We start from the raw sequence: 27,644 nt of genomic DNA, 5'->3' as shown, positions 1-27,644 counted from the left end.
ACAATATCGCTGTGAATGGACAAGTGCCCTCGCAGGTCAGGTCATGTCGTAACCCGCTCTCAGTTCTCTTTCGATAGCGGAAATCTTTTTCGCAAGATCACTATCGATACCTCGCACCTCGTTCTTAATCAATTCGTCGGAATGAGTTTCGAGATACATTTATCGATTCTTCTGTGCCAAAAACAAATCGACAGTATCTTTTAGCGAACGTTTCTGTAACGCAGAAATCGTGGTCGCATTATTAATCGAAAATCTATCCGCGTATCTATCGTCATCGGATATCGATCTTTGGTGGGATCTCGAAGGGGAACGTATACAAACGTCGCTGTAGAAACTGTTTACCGGGTTGCATCATACATGAATGCAGGCTGGAAGCCATGGACATTTCTCGTACGTAATTCAACATCGTCTTTTGTTTCCTTGTTTTGAATGTAGTTTATTATTTGACAGCCAGAATGTGCGTCAGGATTGGGTTGCGTGAATTATCGAGCGTGGATACTTCGCTGTAAATAAGAAGATATATTATTTGTTCTTTTGTCTTGATGACTAAGCCAGTAGAGGTTCGGAGGTCTTTGCTACAAATAATGCTTTGAAACTTTGGCTCCGGTATCTTAAGAATACGAACTGTCTACAAATCAACCGATTTCTGCAATAACCATTAGATGTATATTTAAATATGGGTTACAAGTCTATAAATTAGATGATACAGTTGCGTCATATTGTGATAAATATATATTTGTTTAAATCTTGTCAGTCAAATCACAATAAAATTCCTATTAAATATTAAAATATTACTAAAATTAACATTTAAATATTTAAAATATATTAAATGATGTTCTTTATCGAAATATTCGATTTACATTAGAACATCACTTTTTTACACGACATGTTTCACTTCTAAAAGAACCATCTTCAGGTGTATAAAATTATATAAACTTAAATATAATTTTTTAATTGTAACATCATTTTAAATATTTAAATGTTAATTTTAGTAATATTTTAATATTTAATAGGAATTTTATTGTGATTTGACTGACAAGATTTAAACAAATATATAAATTAGGCTGATGATTCTCGTGGTGGTGATGAAATCTCTTATGATGCAAATCACCATTTTAGTAAGTTTACCGTTATTAATAAATATTGAGCTTTCATGAAGGAGTCGGAGGTTTTGGTACCGTTGAACACTGCACTCAACACCTTCGCCCGTATGAGAACTTGGTGAATAAATTTAAGGTCTTTTATGGAATCCGAAGTTCCTGTAACTGAATTTTTCTCTATTCACGCCTCAAGTTGGATTATCACTTATAACCGCGTGTGGTCCTAAGTTATATGGGCTTCATTTAAATCCGTTTACATTCGTGTTGTAATGTTGTGCCTCGTTGGACACTCAATTTTGAAAATGAAAGGTGGGGTATGTCGATAGACGAGAGGTTTTGGCGGAATGCGTCGAATCGGACGGAGCAATTGCAGAGGATGGAATGTGTACGAATTGACGCCGTGAATCTGGTCACGGCCAACCCTGTTATTTGTGTTTGGATTTATTGATTGAAGTTCAATCTAATTATTACGAAACACAAGCGATGAACATACTCACTGTGCTTCCGTTCCTTAAACACGCGTGTCCGCGAGAGATCAAATTACTTGTTTGGTTTTATGACAGAAAATTTGGCGTTGAATCGCGGTCCACTGGTTCCAAATGTGTCTTCGTCGGAAACAAGTTGCTACTTTGAAAAATATAACAACTTCTTTTTCTCTTGCTAAAACGTCAATTTTGTAACAAAACTGGTTATTTTTTCCCAGCTTGTTTCCAGACGGACGCAATAATTTGAATTCAAGTAAAAATTACTGATTACGACTCCCAAGGCTAAATTAAGAGGTTGGGGGTTAGCATGAATTCAATTGGTCCGACCTCTCCTCGGCGATGAACCACTGCAGTGCCCTGTCAAAGAATTGAGTTTCGAGAAGTTTCCAATTTCTTGAGTGTGTAAGTTCCAGCTGTCTGAATCCGAGAATGTCTGTCTGCGATCCTCACAGGCGGTTTCCTTGGCATGTACATTTTCTTAGAGAATTCAGGACCGAAGTAATAAAATCCAAACCTCAGCCTTGACTCTGAGCGATCTCTTATTGATCGACCTCATAGATGGCGTTTATGGTTGCCATCCTCTCGTTTACGTCGATGTTGGTTGAGGGATTGATTCAGGTTATCCGGAGGACCTTCAGGTGTAGGATAAATCGGGCGAAGTTTAGGGTCCCTGTGGATGCTTGAATCCACAGTAATATCTTTAAAGAAGCGGTTAGAAGGATGGCCTTGTAATCCTGGGGTCTCGGGTTCGGTGCCCGAATTTATAACTTGTGTTGGGCAAGGCCGTGGTCTAGGCAACACGGAGTTTTCCTCCGTGGCATCCCAACAATTACTCCATTCACACACAGAAGAAGGCAATGGCAAACCACTTCTGGATCATCTGCCAAGAACGTATATGAACAGGTCCCAGTCCGAGAAAAGGATGGAAGGATCCTGTTCATATGGACCTGTCGTCACACAGAACACTACAAAAAAAAAGTTGTGTATGAAATGCTGACGGCTGAATTAATGATGACCTTAATGTAGTGTAATTTAATTGTTCTGTACTCGAATTCCTAAGAAACTTTCCAAAAAGGGTGCGTCGCTAGGAAGAGACTGCGTCCTTCAGAAGTCTGAGATGAAGTTGAAAGTACGTCAGAATCCACGGATCCTCCGACCGTAAGAATAAGATAACGCCCAGTGATTTCTTCTGCTGCTGATTGGCTTAAAAAAAATGTATTAGATAAAATCCGACAAAGATGTCACGAAATGTTCCATTGACCAAGATCTTCAATACAATAATGAAGACAGATCCCGAAGGCTTTAATAAATTAGATTTTACTGACATCTATAAAACATAAAATAAGCAAACAAACAAACTATTAACACTATAAAAAAGACACTAGTGCAGAGTTCAACTCCTGTGAAACAACATCTAGTGTAGTGTTTGCTTGATATGCTTTTGTAAAATAACTCCACTTCATGATTTGTTTTCTAAACCATATTTAGACCAAATTTAAACCATTTTTAGTCCAAATCTAAACCACTTTTAGTCCAAATTTAAACCACTGTTAGTCCAAATTTAAACCATTTTAGTCCAAATTTAAACCATTTTATTAAATGAATTAATTTCCCTGTTCCCACTGATGAAGACCTCTTGAGGTTGAAACAGGTATGGCATTAGTGTCTTTTTTATAGTGTTAATAGTTTGTTTGTTTGCTTATTTTATATTCTAATACACTACGCGGTATGCAGAGTTTTAAAATCTATAAAATATCAAGTTTCGTAAAAATATAACGTCTTCTTCGTGACAATCAGCATGCAACGGAACATTAACCTAATTTTTGACAAAAGTAAATTAACAAGTCAGCAATTTCAAAAAATAGAAGACAGTCAAGTTTTCTCTCCTTTGAAACAATAGGCGCTACTATCGCTGTCAGGTGGACTATAGTTTATTTCCCCTCACCCCCCCCCCCCTGTAGTGCGTGTACGTAATTGCAGATGGACCAAGGACACAGGAACACAAACACAGAATAACACGAAGTAGCGAATAAATATTAGTTACAAATTAATAAAACACAATGTCATGAACAAATATAGATTTATCTTAGGCGGTTTAAACAATTAAGCAGATATTACTAAAGAAATGACAAATTAATCAATTAAATTTAAGTGACATTTCAAACCAATCGGAAATCAGCCATGTTTACGATCACACGGAGACTGTCGAAGGTATTTTCCCTTCTCAGACCTGTTGATTCTCTCACGTAAAACGCAAAATTTTAGAAGGTGCACTTTTAATATTTATGTATTCACTTTAGTATCAGTAATTGTGCCTTAATTTCAGGATTTCACATCGAAATGTTGAATATATTTCTCATTTCTCCCACAGGTAATAATTACATGCCCCATCCGTCTGACATATATCCATATCCTGAAGATGGCAGCAGGAACCACAGGCCTTGTGTTCATTCCCACGGATTTCTGCCTCGACTGGAAGTTGTAGGTAAGTCTCTGATGTAACAGCACGTCTGATAATCGTTGTTTCTCTGTTCTCCTTACAAATTCAGGGAGAGTTTCATTCAATTATCGTCGCGTATATAAAACATCCAATTCTCCTGGTACTAATTAAGCAGTAAGCCATCAAAACGTATGGTGAGTTGAGTTAGGCGACAAAATCTCACCTAAGCATCCTGTGTTCTCGACGCGAAACAAAGACAACTTTTTACCCTTACCGGGAACCGAACCGCCTCGTTTACCCCGTAGTCCAGTTACTGTACCCGCTAAATTACCCGTTTACGAATATCGTCAGTGACTTTTCGATTTTTATTTTAATCCGCGACGTTAGAAGAGTTTGACCGCTCCTTAGTTCAGAAATATAATGAACAATAAGGTATATCACTTACCAAAATCCCGATCAGAGAATAGACGTTCGTTCCACACGCAATAAAAGGACAAACGAGAAGACCAGAAATGTGCACTTTCCTTGCATAAAGTTCAGTTATTCAGGTACTAAATTAATATCTGAAGGTTCACCATCCATCCGTGAACAATCAAATCGCAGATCCTCAACCTCTTGTGACATACTCCGTTTCAATACGTTGTAGTCTTCAAAATAAAATATCAGAAGCACCCCATTCTTGTCTATAAATGCTCCTTACACAATCCTTAAACATAATTTTATCGAACAAATTAACTTGTAATATGCGAGGAATGAAGAAACTAGTGAAGTGTTACGTATGGAGCAGAGACTTGGACACTCAGGAAGAAGGAACAGAAATACCTGGAGAGTTTTGAAATGTGGTGTTGGAGAAGAATAGAGAAGATCAGGTGGACGGATCGAGTGACCAACGAAGAAGTATTGAGGAGAGTCAACGAGCAAACATTACACGAAGGAAAGCTAACTGGCTGGGACATATTATGAGAAGGAATGGATTACTGAGTGATATCACCGAAGGCCAGGTTGAAGGAAAGCGAGGACTGGGAAGAAGATTGATACAGCTAACCGACGACCTTAAACAAGGAAAGAAGATGACGTTCCAGGAATTAAAGCGAGAACCCGAGAATAGGGACAACTGGAGAGCTCTGTTTGGGCAGAGCAATGGACCTGTCGTAAGACAGAACACTTAATAATAATAAAATGCGAGGAATAAATTACCCAGAGCTCGTGCTCTGTTATTATCGAAAGTTCATACACACTTGTATTCTGATGAAAAAGCACTGTTACCTTCTTAGAATATGAACAATACGTCGGAAGAGAAAACATCCATAACTTACATCTCGTTAAGAGGCATGGCATCCTTTGTTTTAAAGATCTTCATCATCATTTCGCCACGTTTTATGTAGAGGTCGATCGAACTTATCGATGTGACTTGGGGCATTCCCCAACACTATGACACTAATAGTTCAAATTTAGGCAAACATATTTCAGTCTATTTCTGGAATAATTCCAGTCCTTTTTCAGTCAAAACATTTGATTTCCGCCCTCGAAAAGATGTAGTTGCTACCTATGTCCGTTACCTTCTCCGATGTAATTTTTGAGTCCAATTGATGGGACTGAAAAAAAAATATTTTCTCATGAGGGCACTGATGTATCTACCCAAGATGTAGAAGCTGCATGGTCCTCGTTAACCCACATTTAATCCAAACTTTTGACAAACTCTTCTTCGTTTTAAAACAATTCTTTCGATATTTCTTTACCGAAACACTCTCTCGTCCTTACATCCGTTGCCCAATAAAATTGAATGTCGATAACTTTTAAAAGTTTGTAAAATATCGTCCTTTTGAAATTTGTCATTTGGTCTCAATTGTTAACGAAAATTTGTAATTTTTTGTCGAAACTTCTCTACAGTATTGTTAAACAATTAGTGTAATAATTTTTTCACTATTTTTCAAAATCAGTGCCAATCTCTAAGACCCGACAACTAAGTGTTTTTTTTGTGGGAGAAAACTATAATTCTTCTAAATAATCATTTTAATTTTTAAAATCATCGTAATAATTTTTGACAGTGGAAAAACGTATAAGGATGCTGTAAAATTGTCCTGTATCCAGATCTTCAAAACATGTAAAGATCATATCAATATGTGGGTATTGAAACCAGAGATTATTGATTTAGGTCTGTTGTAGCCTGAGAGGCAAGAATCCATCGCCAATCTCGTGTATTTTGTTAGATCAGGACTGAAGTAAGATTGAACACATTTTAGATGCACTGGAGCTGTGGACCGCAAAAACTATTTGTGTTCGGTGGTATGAGAGAAATGGACTTCAATAAATCATTTCACTTTAGCGATGTCTATCTGAATTTCCATATCGACTGGGGTCCATATTTTTTTTTGTCAATTTGAAAAGGACGCCGTTTGTGTTGACCTATATCTCTCGTCAGCTGTACCTCACCTGTTCTATTCCATGCCTCGGATTTCAGTCGACAAATGATTAATGTCGCTGAGATTAACATGTGCGGTGTCACATAAGTGAAATGACAAGGCTGGTCTGACGTCGATGCCAAGGGTTGAGAGTACTGGCGATGGAAAACTGGAAAGAATTGTGGCAACATAATTGAACGATGCACGCGTTACTCAGTAATCCACACGCTTTAGTTGTCAATCAAGTGATTTGTTGTTAGTTTGAAAAAAATATCGTGAGAACTTTAATGAAATAATGCCCTGAACACCATAATTTATTTACCTAAAAATTATTCTCGTAAATATTACTAAGCTAAAGATTGGATTACATAAATCCAGCATAAGTCTACATAGAAGGTAAACTTAACCAAAGTCGAAGAGGTGATACAGTTCTGGTGAAGTATCGTCATCTTGCCCCCGATGGAGTCGAAATTTGGAATTGTCGTAGTTGTGAATCCTGGCCAAGATGGGCTCGTGGGAACAGTGACCTTGAAACGTGACAGAATGGAGTTTAAAGGACGAATTTGCGAAATTATCTCTGTTACCTTTCAAGGACACGGACGTTCATATGAAACCTGACATCTATTGATAATAAATATTAAATCTGTGTTCCTTTAGAGTTGTCAGCTTTGCATTCTTAAAGATAATTTGTGCTAAATTAATGCCTTAATCCAAGCTTGACGAAGAAAAATGATTGAACATTTTAATTTTGTTTTGTTGGTCACAGTGTTAGGTAGTTGAGTTCGCACCAAAGCGACCTCAGAAGAAGGCGTCGTTGTAATGTGAATGATGATACGTACTGGCGAAACGTTTTAGCTCGTTTGCAATCAGTTTTTGGGCGACGTGTGTACGCCACAGACAAACAACAGTTTGGATCGTCACAATCCGCATATTTCGTGAATCCATTCCCATTTGCTCTTGGTATGAGATCCACACGGAAACTTTGAGACTCGTGTATTTAAATATCACAAGAACATATTTTTAATTAATAAGATTATTTTGTGCGAATACGGCACTCACATTAAGAAAATATTTTCGTTTTGCGAATGTAAACTTCGTAACAACGCTAGGTCTCCACTGCTCTACTATGGGTAACCAAACGCGGTATGTAGCATTAACCTATGTTTTGCCTTCGGGGGAGTCGAGAAATGTCACAACGTGAATTCATGTTTTTTTTAAAATTATGGAAATACATATTGTGCGTCTTTGTTTAACAGATGTCCTTTCTATATATTGTTTAAATCTTGTCCGTCTAATCACAATAAAAAAATGATGGTCTAATGTGAATCTAATATTTCGATAAAGAACAAAATTTAATATTTTAAATATTTTAAATGTTAAATTATTGTAATATTTTAATATTTAATAAGAATTTATTGTGATTAGACGGACAAGATTTAAACAATATATATTTATTATATCACAATATGACGCAACTTTACCATCTCATGAATAGATGTCTTTTCATAAATAGCTTTAATTAATGGAAGGTACAGAATAGCCCAGACGGGACAAATACAAGGAGATTGTGAATGACCGGAACTTCCGGTTTGCTGCTTAAAACATTGCGAGTTGTAGTTTTTCGTTTTGAACAGAGTGTACATGAATTAGTTTTAAAAAAAAATGTTCTCTACCCAACCTTACTGTTCATACTTGAATTTGACCGGAGAGGAATGAGTGATTCCAGGAATCTAAATTTGCGTTGTCGTAGTCGTAGAATGTCCTCGCTTCGTAAATGCCTCGCCCGTAGTTATGGTTTCAATTAATAGCTTATTGCATCCGTGGCTTCGCTCGCAACAGATCCGTGTTATTAGTGTTGAGTCCGCTCCGAGACGAACTGAAAACCGACACATCTGTTACAGAGGCTGGATTTGTCACTTATGTAAACACGCGGCACTGGGTTTCAATACCGAGTAACATATATTTGTCGAAAATGTTTGGTAAACGGTGTCTCGCGACCTGACACGGGCTCCAATACCATGTTCCAACTCTCCCTTCTTTGGAAGTTAGGAACTCTACCGACAGTCAGTTGTTTCAGAATGATATTCTATGTACTGCACACGTATTTAAATGTTTACTGTCTCGGAATAAGAATTTAAATTGGTGATGGCAGTAGAAATTATGATAAAATTATGTGTTAAATCGTCTCAAATTAGTTAACGCGATAGATATGTGAAATATGTCAAAATGATCGTGTGATTTTTTAAAAAGACGTTTCTTGCTCACCTTGGCAAGTCTCGGTGAATTTGTATCCTAGTTTCATGTGTTGCGGTGCGTCGTTGAGGAGTAAAAAAGTTTTAGCATATAATTTTATCAACATTTATTGACATCGAGGGGAGGAAAATGTATTCACAGTGAAATGACAAGGAAACAGAGAATTTAAAGTGATAATCTGTCGTTCTAACGTGTGAAAAATCACCGAAAAACAACATCCGAGAAATTATAAAGGCGCAGATTTAAAAAAAGTATTCTCTAATTACATTCATCTTGAATTAAAGATGGGTGTCAGCACTTGTTGAAAGGTTGTGGAATGTGGTTAAAAGTTGAGAATAAGTAGAACTGCGAGACAAAAAACTTTGACAACAAATTGTAAATCTGACTTTCTTGGGTTAGTCTTCTTGCGCGACCAGTCAAGACCTCGATTTGAGAGAGCAACGCTTAATAACCAACCCCTAGATCTCCAAAATCTTCTCTACAGTGCGTTTCCTCCACTACATGTTGATATCGGAAGACATTCTCGATGAAATGGTGTGTTATCTTGGCACAAATCAAATTCTCCCACTCGGGAGACCCAGATACTCCTTGTCCTATCATTGAGCGTTCTTGTAGGTCAAGAACTGGACCGCAGAAGATCCATGCTGTCTCCAGCCCCAAAGCAAAGTGATTATAAAATACCTTTTGTCCTTGAAGATAGAAAAATTAAGGATCCTCGAAACGTTGCAGTCTACTTCGACAGGGTACAGTCCAATCCAAAAACAGGATACATCCGCATGAGCTATGGAGCGCAGTTCAGAATTCTTTTGTTCCTCGCCATTCTCATACCAAATTCGTATTTCCTTAGAAGTCCCATGGTGACATCGGCTACCGTAATTGCGTGCGTCGTCCGGCACAGTAGATAATAATTCGTGCTGTTTGTCTTGACGTCTGATATTCTTTTCTTAATTTTACGTTGCACTCTTCGCATTATTGTTATTATTATTATTCCATTTATTCAGAAACAAGCCTTGCCCCTGAGGTACATAGTGAAACAGCTATTTCCGAAATACATTTTACTTACATGCATTAAAGAGATTTCGTGTAAAAGGCATTATTATGTATTTCATTTCAGCGTCTTTCGAATGATGTACGATGTACCTAGAATGGCGTTTTATGAAGTCCCCTAACGTCGAATTCGCCCGAGATGTTGGCCAAATATTTTTGAGTGACATTAGAATTATTAAATATATTTATTTTGTACAGTCTATACACAAACGTTTGAAGTTTATTGGTGTTGTAAAAATTATATAATATTAAAACATTTTATTGTGTAAAATATTATATTAGCGCTCTTAATCGTAAATACGATTTTACATTATATTTTTTTAGGGCTTTTATTAAAACGACATGTTTCGACGGGTAATACCGTCGTCTTGAGGTTTTTATCAATTTAAAATATTTTAAAAACTATTAGATATTTGATGCAATATATTATAATGATCCATAGTTCTGTTTGTAGCGTTCCATTTTCATGGTAAGTTGCTTATTGTAGTCAGACGTTATATTTATCTGTGGAATTAATGTTTAATTATTTTCTTGGAATGAGTATTTACGATTAAGAGCGCTAATATAATATTTTACACAATAAAATGTTTTAATATTATATAATTTTTTACAACACCAATAAACTTCAAACGTTTGTGTATAGACTGTACAAAATAAATATATTTAATCAAACACGAACATGACGCATATAAGATACAAATTAGAATTATTATTTAATAAATTAATTTAATTATTATTGTTATTATTACTATGTGTGTTCATTCACAGATACGTCAGTGACCAGTAGATCAAAATAGTGATTTAGCATTGTCTTGAGGACATAATCACTTGATTTTCAATTACGAATTTATTTTAAACCAATTTAAAATGCTTACGGACATTTATGCACCTCTAGAGGCAAGCGCCAAGATACATTCACGCCCAAATGCCACAGCGTGAACGGATGTATTTATGAATTTATGATTCATTTAACGTCGCTTCGAATGACAGGATCATAGTGAATAATAAATTGGAAAGGAAGTGGTCGTGGCCTAATTCGAGTTAGGGGCTGAGAAAATCACGAGAAATCACAGCAAAGATAGACGGTCCCCAGGCGTGACGTTCAGTGTTCAGCTGCACGCTTTGTCCGTCTTGCCTCTGACGTGTGTTGGGCCTCCGAGATGAATGGAGCCAGCCGGGTCCCACATCTGTCCGTGGTTGTCTTCCAGCACTCCCTCTTTAAGACCACGTAGGCTGGAACTTCTCTGAATACTTTCTCCGTTGCAGAATTTTTACGCCACGTTACTAATTACACTTTTATCTTAAGAGGACGAACGATTTATGACTTATGACCTCGAAGACTTCGAACCAGATTAAGGATTTTCGACTTTTGGTTTTCTCAGTTTTGGTTCTGGCTTAAGTAGCTTGTTTGTAGCGAATTTGTCTAGCCCCTGGTCCAGCGACTTCACGCGACACAACAAATTGGCTGTTTTTCGACGCCTATATGAAATAACTTTTTCTGTTGGGAAACAAAGGTTGGGGTTGGAGGGGGGGGGGGACTGGAACAGCTTTGTCCCATCATCGACAAATTCGAGAGGGAACGAGGCCGCGGTGCAGTTGGATTTGCCGGTCCAGCGAGCACGAAATGCCGTGCTAATGAGGTGTTCGCCAAAGGGGGGGTTTCCCACCCCATTGTCGAACAGCCAATCAGACGCAAACATTGTTGTTTCGTGCTCCCGTAACTTCGCATTTAGGGAGGTAAACAAGTCATCAATTTAATCAACTATTGAGATTAACAAATAAGCTTCGAAGGAATGCGTAATTATGGTGGGATTCTGTACAATTGAGCGGGTATCAGCGTCGGTTCGTTGTGTTAAAGCCAACTTAATGCCAAGCGTCATTAATAATAAAAGAACATCATGACAAGGAGCAAGTGAATTTGGAGCTTCGACGTGCAACAAACGAAGGTTTGAAGCAGTCCGTCTACTTACTGAATGATTTTCTTATCCTCGTCTTACGTCAACTACTGTTTCTTTCGAGGTCTCTTATTTATTTGGTGCGTTTTCCGTTTTAACAAATCGAAATGACACTCACGAGGAAGTTAGGAGGAGATTAAATTCCGGAAATGCCTACTACTTCTCAGTTCAAAATATTTTGTCATCCCGTCTGATTTCTAAGAACCTGAAAATTAAAATATACAAAACAATAATTCTGCCTGTTGTTTTGTATGGGTGCGAAACATGGTCTCTCACTCAGAGGGAGGAACACAGATTGCAGGTGTTTGAGAATCGGGTGTTGAGGAGGATATTTGGGCCTAGGAGAGAAGACGATGGGGCGTGGAGAAAACTGCATAATGATGAGCTTATGAGATGGGCGATGCATGTAGCGCGCATGGATGGGACAAGAGGTGTGTACCAGGTATCGGGTGGGAAGCCTGAGGGGGAAAAGACCTCTGGGGAGACCTAGACGTAGATGGGAGGATAATATTAAGCGGGATCCATGGGAGATAGGAGTTGAAGGAGACTGGATTTTGTTGGCCCAGGACAGGGTCCGGTGGAGGGCTTTTGTTAGTTCGGTGATGAACCTTCGGGTTCCGTAAGCCATCTGGTTGGTTGGGTCCACTATTTGGGAAGACTGAGGGGAAGAGACCTCTGGGGAGACCTAGACGTAGATGGGAGGATAATCTCAGGCGGGATCAATGGGAGATAGGAGTTGAAGGAGACTGGAGTTTGTTGGCCCAGGACAGGGTCAGCGTTATAATTTGCACTATCAATGTATTATTCACGTTTTGTTGGCAAGGCTGGAAATGCGAGGGAGACGAATAATATATTTTATTTTCCCGTCATTTGTTGTTCGTTGGTATTCTGATTTAAAGTTTCGACGTTCGAGTATAAATTTAGAGGGACAATTCTATTCCCTAAATAGAAGCATGCTTAAAAAATTATTTACTTCGTAAATAATATCAATTGCTTACACAAATTATGATTTAGGAACTCGGCTATCAAATACCTGTTTTCAAAGGCTGCAATCTTTAAAGAAGTGTCTAGAATCCTGGAATGTTAATCACGGATTTATAACGCGTTTTGGCATAAACTGAATTACTGTTCGCACATAACTCCTAGTTAAAACAACTTGTAGGTTTACGCGGCGGTGAGTCCGAAGATTGGTGTGTTCTGGGTTGTCGCGTCTTGTAGCCTGGTAGAAGTTTACCGACGTTTCAGAGGTCCTTACTGCCTCCATCATCAGGGTAATCGCCGCGAACATAACGTTGAACGTGACAGACCTTCAGCAATTTATAATCGCAAGAACGTCCCCTTCACCGACCGCTTTTCGACGTGAAAATCGGATTAAATGATAAGCCTGTATCTCCGAGTAAATATCAATACAAGTGCGAGGGCTGGCAAATTTGTGTCAGCGAAAGAGCAGGTTTGCCATATGGCACAAACAGAGAATGTGTTTTCGTAGGCACGATGTTTACCTGTCCAGAGAGGGCTCCATTTATGTCATACGGAATGATATTTGCGAGTCGGTAACCACCGAAGCGAGGACAGAGGATTCGTTTTCAAAATAATATTTGGGAAATATCTGAGAAGACGTGATTTATACTGGACCGAGGTGCACAGCCATTCTGGCAAAGACGTAACTTTATTTACCAAAACAATTGTCTGAAATAACTAACGTCACAGGGCCGAGCAGTATTTTTGAGAAGCTAATTGTCGCTTAGCTGCTCAATATATGTATTATCTATCTTTTATGGACTTCGAATGTTCATCACCGTCTTCACAATAGCCCGCCACTGTCCACTGTCTTTAATCGCATGATTCCAGTGCTCGCTTTCATGCGTCTTTTGTCTCAGGTCGACTTTAATATTATCCTGGGTCTCCCAAGTCGTCTATTCCCTTCACGCAATGTAATTCGGATGTGCAGACCCCCCCCCCCCATGTGTGCTCGATACGAAGCAGCAGTTCGGTTAAATGCTTCGCCAAAATCTGAATTGAATTATTTTGGCAAAACTTGTTTCATTTACTTCAAAGCTCTCCTATATTACGGAGAACTTTGCCAGCCACTCAGTCGAAGATTACTTTCGAGAATGTTAATAGAAGTCGACTTTAATTTAACTGAGCTTATATTTTAATTAAGCTCACGAAAGATACATAACATTGACTACACGAAGGTTAACTTAAAAGTAATAACTTAAGTACCTCTCTCTCTCTGTCAACTGAATTAAAAATCATTATTCTTCTTGGAATCCGTACGGTCGACATTGACTGCCACCAAAATTTCCCTTCATCGGAGCAGACATGGCAGCAGTTGGCAACACTTGGTGCTAGGGCGACTCATAATCGTCACCTGCTGCCCTAGGAAAATGGTCCTACAAATCAGAATCATTGCCTCTGACTTCTGAAAAGACAAGCAAATTTTCGTACCCCCTCCGAATGTGTAAGAAAAACAAAATTCGATAACCACCTACAAGACTACATGACGTCACAACGCAGAAGGCAAATTCACCTCCGGAAGAACTCAAAATTTCTAGAACATTTCTTTGTGTTAGTTTACAAAATACTAAACAGAGGCGTGGCCATTATGGTCGAATAATTAATTACTTCACCTGGTTAACAATCGAAAGGTCCCAAAGGATAAATCTTGCCCGGAAGACCAGTTTTTCTGCCGAGAATTCGAGTGGTTTTCCTCAGTCCCTCCAAGAAAATGTCGATATTGTGCCATAAATTATGCCCACGTCCACTCCAATTCATTATGAATATATAATCCTGTAATTCTGTGCTATAAAACTGTAGAATAATGCAAGTCAGATACAGCGTTGTGTAATAAGCAAGAATGCATGTTGTGTGTCGTGTAGGTGGTCACCTCCACATTTGTGAGTAACGCGGCGTGTCCATCTTGTATAATCCACATTTGATTGACGTTGAAAACTACAATTTACATAAATTATATGCCCTGTCAGTGAACTAATTCGTTCGCGTGTCGAACGTTCAAATGCTGATCTTTGTTGCAGACGAAAGTTCTTGAGCCAGAATGAATTTTTAAAATCGACACTCGTTTCATTACGAAAAAGGAATTGGCTGAGTGCCATCGGAATTATGTAACCTATCAATCTAAATGCAGTCGTCGAAATGACGTCATCCGGTCGAAGTGTGGTTCTGCTGCAAAGAATGAGAGTGGATGAAGTCGAGCGCCTCGAAGTTCAGTGTTAATGTGGATCACATTTCTCAAACACACGTCATCTCTGGTACAGTGCAGAGGGAATAGATTGAGTGAGTATCAAAACAGGAGAGAAACAACACAGCGCCTCCGTCATGTATACTCATATTTGGATGCTGTTAACAAATCTGTAAATTCTAAAATCTGCCAGCTTTATCAACAGCAACTTCCATGTGAAAGTAAAAATAGGTAGAAGGAGACTTAAGAAAGTATTTTTCAAGACAAGACGCACTCGTTGACTCTCGCACTGGCCTTTTTTTAAAAAGAAATTATCAAAATCCACGAGCATTCCTTCTAAATGCTAATTTCTTTAATTCTTTGCGTGAAACAGATTGTTGATAGAACAGCACAGATATAAAGGAAAAGTGATTTTTGTTTTAAAAATTGACAAATGGACGGAGTTTACCTACGATAAATGTTGAAAGTATAATAATCTGTAAATTTAAAACATAATTACTCGTAAAAATAACCTCGTTTATCGGAAATTATACTTACTTTCCAAAAATTCAAATATCATGAGTTCCCAGTGCATTATTTACGTGCTGTGAAACAAGAAAAATATCACAGCGGTCAAGGAAACAAATACTGAACAAATTGTTATATTTCCTTTTGTTTTGTACATCAGACAACGAATTTCCGTAAAGGTTATATATTGTCCATTACAATACTTTAATTTGTTAAGCTACTGTAAGAGGCGCTGGTGTTGATCGCGGCATTCGTCCGCCATGTTGGTATTATAGGAAATTAAATAGTACTATTTTATGGCGTACTTTATTGACATGACGTCCATACTAAATTATATCCAAATCCATCAAGATTGATTTATACGGACAGACAGTCATCGTCAGAACTTTCTGCATTTATTCTGTGTAAGGAACGCGTAATGCAACCACGTGCATTTGACATTTCAATTTTCAGGCTTTTACTCAGGTACCTGTTAGGATAATCGTTCCGATGATGATATTAATGCATCTTATTTGCCTACGTTGTAATCCTGGGGTCTCGGGTTCGAATTTATAACTTGTGTTGGGCAAGGCCGTGGTCTAGGCAACACGGGGTTTTCCTCCGTGGCATCCCAACAATTACTCCATTCACACACAGAAGAAGGCAATGGCAAACCACTTCTGGATCATCTGCCAAGAACGTATATGAACAGGTCCCAGTCCGAGAAAAGGATGGAAGGATCCTGTTCATATGGACCTGTCGTCAGACAGAACACTAAATAATAATAAGATGAGGTGGTCTAGCGGTTAGAACGCTGGCCTTGTAATCCTGGGGTCTCGGGTTCGAATTTATAACTTGTGTTGGGCAAGGCCGTGGTCTAGGCAACACGGAGTTTTCCTCCGTGGCATCCCAACAATTACTCCATTCACACACAGAAGAAGGCAATGGCAAACCACTTCTGGATCATCTGCCAAGAACGTATATGAACAGGTCCCAGTCCGAGAAGAGAAAAGGATGGAAGGATCCTGTTCATATGGACCTGTCGTCAGACAGAACACTAAATAAAAATAAGATGAGGTGGTCTAGCGGTTAGAACGCTGGCCTTGTAATCCTGGGGTCTCGGGTTCGAATTTATAACTTGTGTTGGGCAAGGCCGTGGTCTAGGCAACACGGAGTTTTCCTCCGTGGCATCCCAACAGTTACTCCATTCACACACAGAAGAAGGCAATGGCAAACCACTTCTGGATCATCTGCCAAGAACGTATATGAACAGGTCCCAGTCCGAGAGAAGGATGGGAGGATCCTGTTCATATGAACCTGTCGTCAGACAGAACACTAAATAAATAATAAATATACTCAGGTACCTGTTAGGATAATCGTTCCGATGATGATATTAATTCAAACAAAAAGAGCACGTTTCTGGCTGCATTTGATGAGATGTAGAAGTGAAATTAATTCCTGTTTATTAATTATGTGCTCAGTTGAGACACGTCACGTGGTGGGCTGGAGCACGCCGTCAGCAGCGACGGGGTTTAACCGGCTTACACTTCTAATTCTCTCCCACAGATGGTCTGTCCCACGATGACGTGACAGGTCGCTCGCTGGAAGAGACGGCCAGTCGCCACGCGTCGTCTTCGTGTTATTATTATTATTATTATTATTGGTTTTAGAATTTTTTTTAGTTACGTACATTCCGAAGACAATTAAATGATTGTGAATCAGATGGTGATGCTGTTTTCCTCCGCCTTGTTAGTTACAAGACGAGAATTAATTTTCGTAAATTCAAGTCATACGCTGAACATCATAATTGTTAGTGAGGACGAACAATAAATTGGAAATTATAAGGAGACAAGAATATTAAATTATCGTAAGTCGTGAACAACTTCCGAGGCCCGCCTCGTTTACAAGTTAATTATTCCGGCAATGTACCCACCTTCTAGCCGGTTTGCTTTTCAGTTCTGAGTAACGCTAAGAATATTTTTAACTTCACAGGCGACATTAACTTGGGCTGTATACATATGCCAGGGATCAGGAAGGAGAATGCTGTAACCCTGTCATTCCCACCTACGAAACTTCTTTCTGTATCCCCAGTTTAATCTGTAAGACTTTCGTCTTATTTTATTTATAATTCAGTAGCTGAATTTGTTCGCCACGGTGGTCTAGCGGTCAGAACACTAGCCTTGTTAGCCTGGGGTCCCGGGTTCAATTCCCGGTGGTGCTCAAATTTATAACTTGTGTTGGGCAAGGCCGTGGTCTAGGCATCACGGAGTTTTCCTCCGGGGGCTTCCCCGGTTTCTCCGTGGCATCCCAACAATTACTCCACTCACACACAGAAGAAGGCAATGGCAAACCACTTCTGATCATCTCTGCCAAGAATGTATATATGTATGAGCAGGTCCCTGACAACCTGAAGAGGTTGGAAGGATCCTGTTCATAATATATGGACCTGTCGTCAGACAGAACACTACAAATAAAAATAAATAAAGCTGAATTTGTGTCAAGAAAACGCAGAGGTCTGGCGAGATATTTTACTGGAGAGAATAATATTTATTATAATATTTAATATTGTAATGTATGTACATATTTTTTCGGATTTCCAATGGAAAAAACTCGCATATTTTTCAATGCAGAAACTGAAAAATTCATTTCTCACGACACTATATTGAAGAGAATAAATTCTGAATTACAGATGGAACTACGTCCTAGCAGACAAACGTCACAAAAGCTTTCGAACTGGAAACTTTCAAGTAGTTGGGTCTTTACACATTTCTAAATACCTAAATGTTTAGTACAAATGCGTACAGTTCCTGACTGTTACTTGAGAGCAAGATCTTCTTCGTTATAGACTTACCTTCATAAATCATTGGAAGTTAAAAAAAATTCCTTTCGATGTCTAAATGACCAGCCCCAATTTCAGTATTGAGACTCAAGAAACATGACTCAAAATTTTATAAAAGTAGCGGGGTGGAGCCATGTTGGATATTTGACGTCGTGAAGTTCTTCCACGTGATCAGGCATATCAAGTCTTTCATTTTGCTGTCAGGTAGTGTTTCTTGTAGAAAATTAAGAGCGGATATCAGTCTAGAAGATTGTAAAACGAAAAAGGGTAACATGAAGTTGGATAATTTTTTTACTACGTAATTTTCGAGAGATGGAAAGAATTTATGTGAATGTATTCGAATCACACGTGCAGAAGCCATGACAAGTATTTTTACAACTAAGTATCATACCGGAAGTGAACGATAAACTCGACGAATTGTAGAAAGCTGCTTAGATGCTGGCGTGCAAGTTAGATTCAGGGACGGGGGTAAAATAGTTTAGCTCGCGTGGAGATAAAGGTATTAGAGCATAAGAGGACTATGCCTCTTTTCAAATCGAATTGGATTCTATTACCCCTGGTGACAATTTCATTCTCCTGTTTGCAGTAAAACACTTCAGCGGAAACCAACATTTCAGTATAAATGTAGGGAAAGCAAGGGAAATCATTTCATTCTACCATAAAAGTAATCCTGGCATCCTTCATGAATATGTCTAGATTTTAATACCATCAAAATTCTGTAAAAACGGTGAAAGTCTGTTTACGGAACAAAGCATCCAGGTAATCAGGGCAAAATTGCTTGAAACTTCAGACACTAATCCAGCAAATTTTAACTGGAATAATGTTGAACGGTATAGACCTGGTGTTTTTAACAAAGAACCTAACCTAACCTAACCTAATCACCAATTACGTCACTGTACTTTTGTCTATTAAGATGTGTCCTGTACTTCACTGTAGCTTATGGCTGTCTACTCCTTAGACAAATTTATAAGAGTTTGCGTCTGCTCTTCGAGATAACTTTTAATTTGATCTTCATATTTCTGAGAAGAAAAGTTTCGCGTCTCACTGCCTGAAGAAATTTATACAACTCCCAAGTCACCGTATGTTTCGGATATTGATCGGGGCTGCGTTATTAATGACCCTTTTCTGCAACGGAGGTTGGAAATCTGGGGGGGGGGGGGACATTCGACAGTCGACGTCTCACGTAATGCACCGCTCATTTTGAGCATGTCTATGACAACATTATGCTATTTATTCGTTTATTTTAGAGCGAGCTCCAATTGAGCGTGTCACGAAATTTACAGATTTTTATTATAAAAACTGCATCATTTGACTCCACCCAAAATATGAAAATGTTTAAGTCTAACTGTAGAGTGATCGCCGCGCGAGAATTTTCCTTAAACTTCAGTTTTAGTTTTAAATTAGAGCTAGAAATTGAAATGTATCAGATACATTTTGTAGCATTCAGTGCTTGAAGCAACAAATTGTTCCAAAAATTGAAGAAGAATAATGCTAATAATTCAGTTTAAGTCAATTAATTTATTAATGTTGGCCAGTGCAAATATAATAAAAGTATGTGACAATGATAGAAATACATTAGGGTTAAGCAAATTAGGAGTCCGCAATGGCCGCGCGGTGTGGGGCGTGGGCCTTGTGCCGCTCGGTCACTGGGACCGTGGGTTCGAATCCCACTCAAGCCATGGATGTTTGTGTTGTCCTGTGTACAGGTAGAGGCCTTGCGACGGGCCGATCCCTCATCCAAGGAGTGCTACCAAAATGTCTATAGATCAAAGCCAACGAAAAGTTGGGACCCGCAGTGCTCAGGCACTTGAAGAACAGGTCGTTCCCAGTATCGTAGTAAGCAAATTAAGCTAAATTTTCAATTAAAACAAATATTCGTAACAAGAATAAAGTATCGAGTTTTAGTCTTTAGGAATAAAGCGTTTAGGAATGTGTACGATATAAGATCAAATTATAAATTTTTTGCAAATACATCAAACTAAAACAAATAATAATCACGGAATTGTTCAAATGTATTTGATGTAGAGTTCAGTAAATACAAGATTATTCTTTACAGTCGAGGCAGTTCTAAGATTTGAAAGAATTACAGCATTATGTGAAACAAACACGTGGCCTAAAGAATATATATATATATCATTTAATATGACGAATAATTCGTAATGGGCTTAGTGTCTAAGTGCATTTGAAGCGTGACATAGAGATATTTTGAACAATCGGTGTGCAAAATTAAGTGTCACTGTCAAGTCCGGGTTCCACAATTAGATTACAAAAGGGGATTGTAAGACCTTCATTTGTGACATCCCCACAGGTTGGAAGGCGAGCCCAAATCGTTGGACAGTGCCACGGAAGATATTTCAAGCTGAGACCTCAGTTTAATGAATGTAATTAGCCTTCTTATTCTTCTTCTGTTTTCTCTAAATTCTCTTTTACCCGTGGGTGTATTCATTTAATTGATCTGTTTGGAAAATGGTAGGACTCCTTGGATGAGTGATCAGTCCGACGTAAGTGTAATTAGCCTTAAACCATCAAAATGACCTGTAACTCACAATGGAGAATAATAAATGTTTTGTGATGTACATGAACAGACGTCAAGCGTCTTCTCAGGAGATTACGAATTCTTTAAAAATGATAGAATGAAAAAGAAATTAGAGTAAAACTTTATCAGGTCTTACTTTGACAGGCTACCATTTTGTTATTTTTCGTGCTGTTTTCGAACTCTTTCTTTGAAAATCCAGAAGTCGCTCGCTTTACATGTTTCCATACTGAGAAGTAAGTTTCGCCTGATTTGTCACGAGATAAATCCATCCGAGTAGGGTCGGTTCTTGCAATCGGTGTCCGACCCCGGAACTGAGCTGGGTTCGTTTTGGGATGGGACTGAACCACGGCCTTCCGGTTGTGAGGCATACGTGCCCTCGCATTAGTTCCGAGGTTGTTGCGTTTTGTGTAGACAACACTAAAGCCGCCATCAGGGTCTCCAAACACGTGCTTAAGTTTTATTTGAATCCTATGTCCAGTTTCCCGCATTACACTATTACGTCATTGAAGTCAGAACATGTTCCCGCATTTAAATACCCGTGCATGTAATTTTTAAGGTAGTTATTTGCTTAAAATTATGCTTAATTCTCCTGCCTGTGTGAGTGATCCCTAGTCACATCGAAGGTGAAGACAGAGGGTTCCTATTCTTATGTCCATATACTTTTATCATCACTTTTACATTAAAAATTATCGTGCGAGCTATGCTGAACAGTCATTCGCTATCACAAATCCGTCATTAGTTTGTTTTTGTGTTCCCTCCATTAATTATACTGAGCTGTACTAATCTGTGATAATGATTTGCAGATAAAATTTTAAAAATTAATTTCTTCCATGTTTTTACCTCTCCGCGTGACGAATTATTATTAAATCTTATGTTGTAGAGGTTTACGAAAATGTCTCGACTGATAAGAGTGAGTACTGACCCACACCTATACGATGACAGTAGTACTTCTGGACATATCGGGACACTCACTCCTACATCTTTGGCCGATATGTACTTCTAATAACATTTAAGAAAAACAACACCTTCGCCCAAAAAATGGAAAAACAAACGTAATGAAACATCACCAAAAAACTACAGAAATCATAATTGAGTTTTAAGTTCTTAGATATATTTTACACCTGATGATGGTTTTATAAAAACCGAAACATGTTGTGTAAATGTTCCGAAATGTAAATCGATCAATCTATATGGAATATGAATGATATTTTATTATCTTAATTATAAGAAATTTTAAATATTGTGATCAGACGGATTAAAATAAATAATTGTTATATAATATTCACAATATGACGCAATTACACTATCTTATGATAAGACTGGTTAAAATCGGCAAACAATAGCTTTTTTTTTATTTGTAGTGTTCTGTCTGACGACAGGTCCATATATCATGAACAGGATCCTTCCAACCTCTTCAGGTTGTCAGGGACCTGCTCATACATATATACATTCTTGGCAGAGATGATTAGAATTGAACCCGGGACCCCAGGCTTACAAGGCTGCATTAGTTCCAGCGAACAAAGGTCATCATTCTGGACTTGACAATCCAAAAACAATGGCAAGAAGGAATGTTCCAGAATTGTTTCGGTATTGTTAAAGATCCCGACTTAATATTAATATAATTTGCTTTTAAATTGCGTATTCCGTAGGAATTCGAAATAATAACCTATTAATTATTTTGCAACAATATCATAAACTATGAAAATATGTTCAATTTCGTGCAGTGACGATTGTCATTAACACACTTTTAAAATCATTAACAATATAATAGCAGAGCTTAAAACGCATTTACTCTGAGTCATAACTTTACTTTATTAGTCCACTTTGTGGTTGGAATTCTGGAAAGTATTTTTGAAAGTATCGCCCGTGTGGGTCTGTTAACATTAATCAAGGAGATAGCAAACGAAAGTTGTTGTTCTGAAGACGTGTGGCGTGGCTCGAGTAACGTGATTATTTCGTGGCTTTGTACCCTTACGAAGGAAACAGTTTAATTGAAACTAAAGTACGAACGTTACTGTTTGAAGCAGGATAAGGAATGACTAATGAATTTCGTGGCTTTTAATCTTCGACAGTATCGGCGGTTTGCTCTTAAGACCGGGCCTTCAGCAGACTAGAAACGTGGTCTAACTTTACTCTCGTCTTCTTCTAGTATCATTACGAGCTTGCTGGCTCCCCGCGTAATCCATTCTTTTCCTATACGCGCCATTTCAAATGTTTTCTTACAGTGCATTTCTGAATCACGTCATCGTATGCAGTTACAATGTGACTTAATTTCATCATTTCCTTTTCCCACGTGCAAAGAAAGTACTATTCAGTGAATGCATTTTGGTCCAGTAAATCAAATTTGAAATTAAATGTTCCACGCTGAAGCAAATATTGACACAAAACTAGTTCTTATTCGTGCATTATTATTATTTAGTGTTCTGTCTGACGACAGGTCCATATGAACAGGATCCTTCCATCCTTTTCTCGGACTGGGACCTGTTCATATACGTTCTTGGCAGATGATCCAGAAGTGGTTTGCCATTGCCTTCTTCTGTGTGTGAATGGAGTAATTGTTGGGATGCCACGGAGGAAAACTCCGTGTCGCCTAGACCACGGCCTTGCCCAACACAAGTTATAAATTCGGGCACCACCGGGAATCGAACCCGAGACCACAGGATTACAAGGCCAGCGTTCTAACCGCTAGACCACCTCATCTTATTATTATTTAGTGTTCTGTCTGACGACAGGTCCATATGAACAGGATCCTTCCATCCTTTTCTCGGACTGGGACCTGTTCATATACGTTCTTGGCAGATGATCCAGAAGTGGTTTGCCATTGCCTTCTTCTGTGTGTGAATGGAGTAATTGTTGGGATGCCACGGAGGAAAACTCCGTGTCGCCTAGACCACGGCCTTGCCCAACACAAGTTATAAATTCGGGCACCACCGGGAATCGAACCCGAGACCACAGGATTACAAGGCCAGCGTTCTAACCGCTAGACCACCTCATCTTATTATTATTTAGTGTTCTGTCTGACGACAGGTCCATATGAACAGGATCCTTCCATCCTTTTCTCGGACTGGGACCTGTTCATATACGTTCTTGGCAGATGATCCAGAAGTGGTTTGCCATTGCCTTCTTCTGTGTGTGAATGGAGTAATTGTTGGGATGCCACGGAGGAAAACTCCGTGTTGCCTAGACCACGGCCTTGCTCAACACAAGTTATAAATTCGGGCACCGCCGGGAATCGAACCCGAGACCCCAGGATTACAAGGCCAGCGTTCTAACCGCTAGACCACCGTGGCTATATTCGTGCATAGACGAAGCTAATGCTAGACTATGAACAAAGGTATAATGATCATATGTTAAGGGTCCACTTAGTTTCTTAATGTAAGTAACTCTTAAAAAGAATTATAAGTATTAGTTACATAATATAAGTAGGTGTACATGTTTAAATTTAAGTCGTTTCAAGTCCGGTTCATTGTCCACTTATTCCCCGACTTACCACCAGTTACATCAGAGTTAGCTTCGAATTTAATGTTGTGTGTCGCATGTTCTACAGGGTGATTCAAAAGTTTAGGACCAAACTGAAGGAACATATAGAGGGACTCAGAGAGAACAACTTTCGAATAGGAATCCATGTCCTCCGAGGTTATCCTGAGTCAGTCGAGGCCATCGAAGGTAGGGAAGTCTGATAAAGGCCCACTGGATTTTGATTGCACAGCTGTGAGTGGGTTGAAGGGTATGTTGACCGGAACAAACTGGCTTAAGATACGCCGCAGTGGCTGGCTACTGTGAATACGGTAATGAATTTCCGTGTTGTATGAATGTGAAGATCTCGTCAGTGTCCGCCAGAGCGACTGTCAGCTTTTCATGAGTGGACCTGCACAATCGCGATGCCGGGTCGTGTGCAGTTTGTTACATACCGTCTTAGTTAGTGAAGTCTGTTACGGAGTTAGTTACTTGGATAACTTCTTATTCTCTCGGTTAGTTGCTTGTTAAAAAATGTTGTTTGCTTCTCGTGCGACCACGCTGTCTGTCAATGACGTACCCCCTTGCTCAGTGCGTTGAAGAATCTCCTCTTCATACTTGTATAATCCTTTTTACATACCTGGGCAGGGGTTCGCAGCACGTCACATGATTTGGAAATTAGCCATAGAATATCTAAGCGATCGTGCGCCCTCAACCACTTGAAAAAATACTTTAATGAAACAAGTAAGACATTTCGTTAAGTATGGAGATGAGTGTCTTGTCGCTTATATAAACTCGCAGTCATATACCCAGGGCAACGAAGGGCACACATCTCTGAAACGTCGGTCAAATTTTACAGGATACCTCGGCCTAATACCACAGAAAGCTCTCTTTTATTAAATGTTTTATGGATATAGGCCTACCAACGTTAAAATCGCCACCACATCAGATTTTTATTTAACAAAACAACTTAAAAATGATTGCCATCTTAAAAATTTAAATTTCCTTTAATTGACAGCGACTCTAAATCTTAATGGTCTGAAACCTAAGAAACAACGTTGTCTTGCAACTTTTAGGCAATGCGTATGCATTGTCTTGATAATAAATTTACTTTTATCGAGAAATCCTAAAATTATTCATTTCCAGTTATCAGCCATATTTAAATTAAATAAACGATTTTTCTGTTCATGAAATTGTTAATTCTTGCGGCCCGCGGCAACGAAAAGGTTGCCAACCCCTGCTCATATGTAAAACATACATGGAACGAAGTTACTCGAGCAAGAATATGTCGTCGTGGGAGCTGAAAATTTTGCTTGTTAAATTATAACTTTACAACGTAGTAATGGAACGATAAGGCGTAACATTTCTCATGACAAATGTTTCAGGACGAAGTTCTCGCATCAAAGTTGTCTTATTGAGTCTCATCGATCGTTGTAGCCTGGTTCGTCCAGGAAACGTCGCCCGAACAACTCAATAAGACTTTAAAATGTAAATTTACTTACGTATGTGTGACCCCTTGTTAGTATCCTAAAACTATTTTAACTTTTCTGCTAAGCTGAAAATAATTCACGGAAAAGAAAATCTTAATTTTGTTTATCGTAACTTACTCGATCTATGTGACACAACCAAGCAGCCAATTAACCTCGACTTACGCATTCACATATTTTACGTTAAACATTAAACCGATGTAACCGAGGCGAAAAAATGTAATACCTTCAGTCTGAAAGTATAACAGATAGGATGTTTACAGTAAATTTGAAAGCTTAAGCCAGTTCAATCCATTTCGAATTCCCATTACTTAATTTCTTTGTATTAAACATAACCATTAAGCTGAAGGCTAGATTTTGACATTAAAAAGTTATCTAGTTCGTGAGCCTTTAGAACAATGCTTTGCCCATCTGAACCCCCACGTAAAATTAATTTAAAAATTAGCCACTACGAATCAAGATAATGAAATGGACTTATAATGGTTTTTGCTAACATTTTTTTACATTTTATATATACATCTTCTCTATACGACGTTTCAGGGACTGGATTTGTCTCTGTCATCAGGTAAAATAAGGAGACAAGGGGTTGCTCCTCTGTGTAGTCTCTGAGAAAAAGCTAGTATCCACCACAGGACTTCGCGTCATGAAAAACAGATGATGGATAACACCCAAATTATTTTTAACAAAATTGTTTCAATTCAAGATCGTGAATATCTAAGACTTGAGGTTCTCACAGCGGTGAATATGAAGATTTCTGTCTTCTGGGTTATTGCGCTGTGTAGTCTGGTCGATGTTAACCAACGTTTCAGAGGTCATACTGCCTCCGTCATCAGGGCGATGAATATTCAATACTACACAGCGCAATAACCCAGAAGACAGAAATCTTCATCGTGAATATCCTTTAGAAAGATCTTAATGGACTCATGTTTTTTTAAAAATATTAATTTTAGTATTTATGCTTTCGAAGTTTACAGTCAGCCACAGTCAAATTTATGTACGGAACGTCAGAAGTGAACGCTTTAAGTTAAAATAACGCCTGTTTTCGGACACTTTCTTTGCAGTTCGTGGGTAGATTCCAACTTTGCTGATTTACCTGCGAGGATAATTGTCTTCAACGACAAGTAGAATGTCTTAAGGTCACGTACAAGATAAATACATGCAAAGGTGCCACAGGTTTCACTACTGTCCCCAAATCTGTGCTTTCCAAAAATAAATTATCCCTCCTTCCCCATCTCAGGTGTCCATCTAGCTTTGTCCTGACAACGCGTGTGAAATTACAGCGGATCGCAAAGAGGCTGATGTTTTCAGGAAACTGCGTGGCGGTCTCACTTAGAAGGTTTTGGCGTGTGGGCACTGTGACACAAAAGTCCATGAGGGTAAGAATCGGAAAATCTATTTATCGTGTGTCCTCAGAGAGATCTAAGCTCGTCTAAACAGACTCCTTTGTTAACCATGTAAAATGTCTCGGAGTAACATTCGACGCGGGGAATCTACATTCCAGCGATCGAAGAGTTTACTCCGTACTTAAGAACGTGGGATTAGGTGATATTATTAAATTGTCCTTCGACAATTTTGTCATTAGGTCCATAATGACATACGCGTTCCCAGCGTGGCTAAGAAATTTCTGCTGAAATGTCTATGCCCACAAAATAAGATTCTCCGAGAAACTGGAAGCTCTTTCAAGCAGTAAACCGGCCCCTGACGTGGCTTTCAAAATCACAAACCGACTCAGGTTGTAGTTTTATGAAATTGTGGATTTTATTTACATGTGACGTCTGTAGCTTATAATACAACATTCATATTATTCTCAGGAAGGTCTGTCCCATACAGATGTGAAGAAAAGAACATATATTTCATTAAAATTGTCAAAATATTAACAAACGTGATGTCATTACCGTGTTAATATGATAGAAATAAGTGTGAGAACCAAATATCGGGTAATTGGTATTGACGTTT

At 38.7% G+C, this 27,644-nt stretch overlaps 1 protein-coding gene across 2 annotated transcripts in view; it reads left to right on the top strand.

Moving 5' to 3' along the window:
• The window catches only part of LOC147873084 (neuropeptide F-like), a 102,634-nt gene that overhangs the window by 11,393 nt on the left and 63,597 nt on the right, over positions 1-27,644 (top strand). The window contains exon 2 of one of the 2 annotated variants that reach the window (XM_087352965.1): positions 3,957-4,070. The exons of the other annotated variant lie outside the window; for it this stretch is intronic. The gene's annotated coding sequence lies outside the window, so the exon portion shown is untranslated. The remainder of the gene's footprint in view (positions 1-3,956; positions 4,071-27,644) is intronic. 2 annotated transcript variants of the gene reach the window in all.

This window comes from Zootermopsis nevadensis, unplaced genomic scaffold (genome assembly GCF_977971745.1).
Source record: "Zootermopsis nevadensis isolate Lab colony 2312 unplaced genomic scaffold, Znev_1.0 Znev_ptg000021l, whole genome shotgun sequence".
In the NCBI taxonomy this organism is placed as follows: domain Eukaryota; kingdom Metazoa; phylum Arthropoda; class Insecta; order Blattodea; family Termopsidae; genus Zootermopsis; species Zootermopsis nevadensis.
This window is presented reverse-complemented; position numbering and strand designations above follow the sequence as displayed.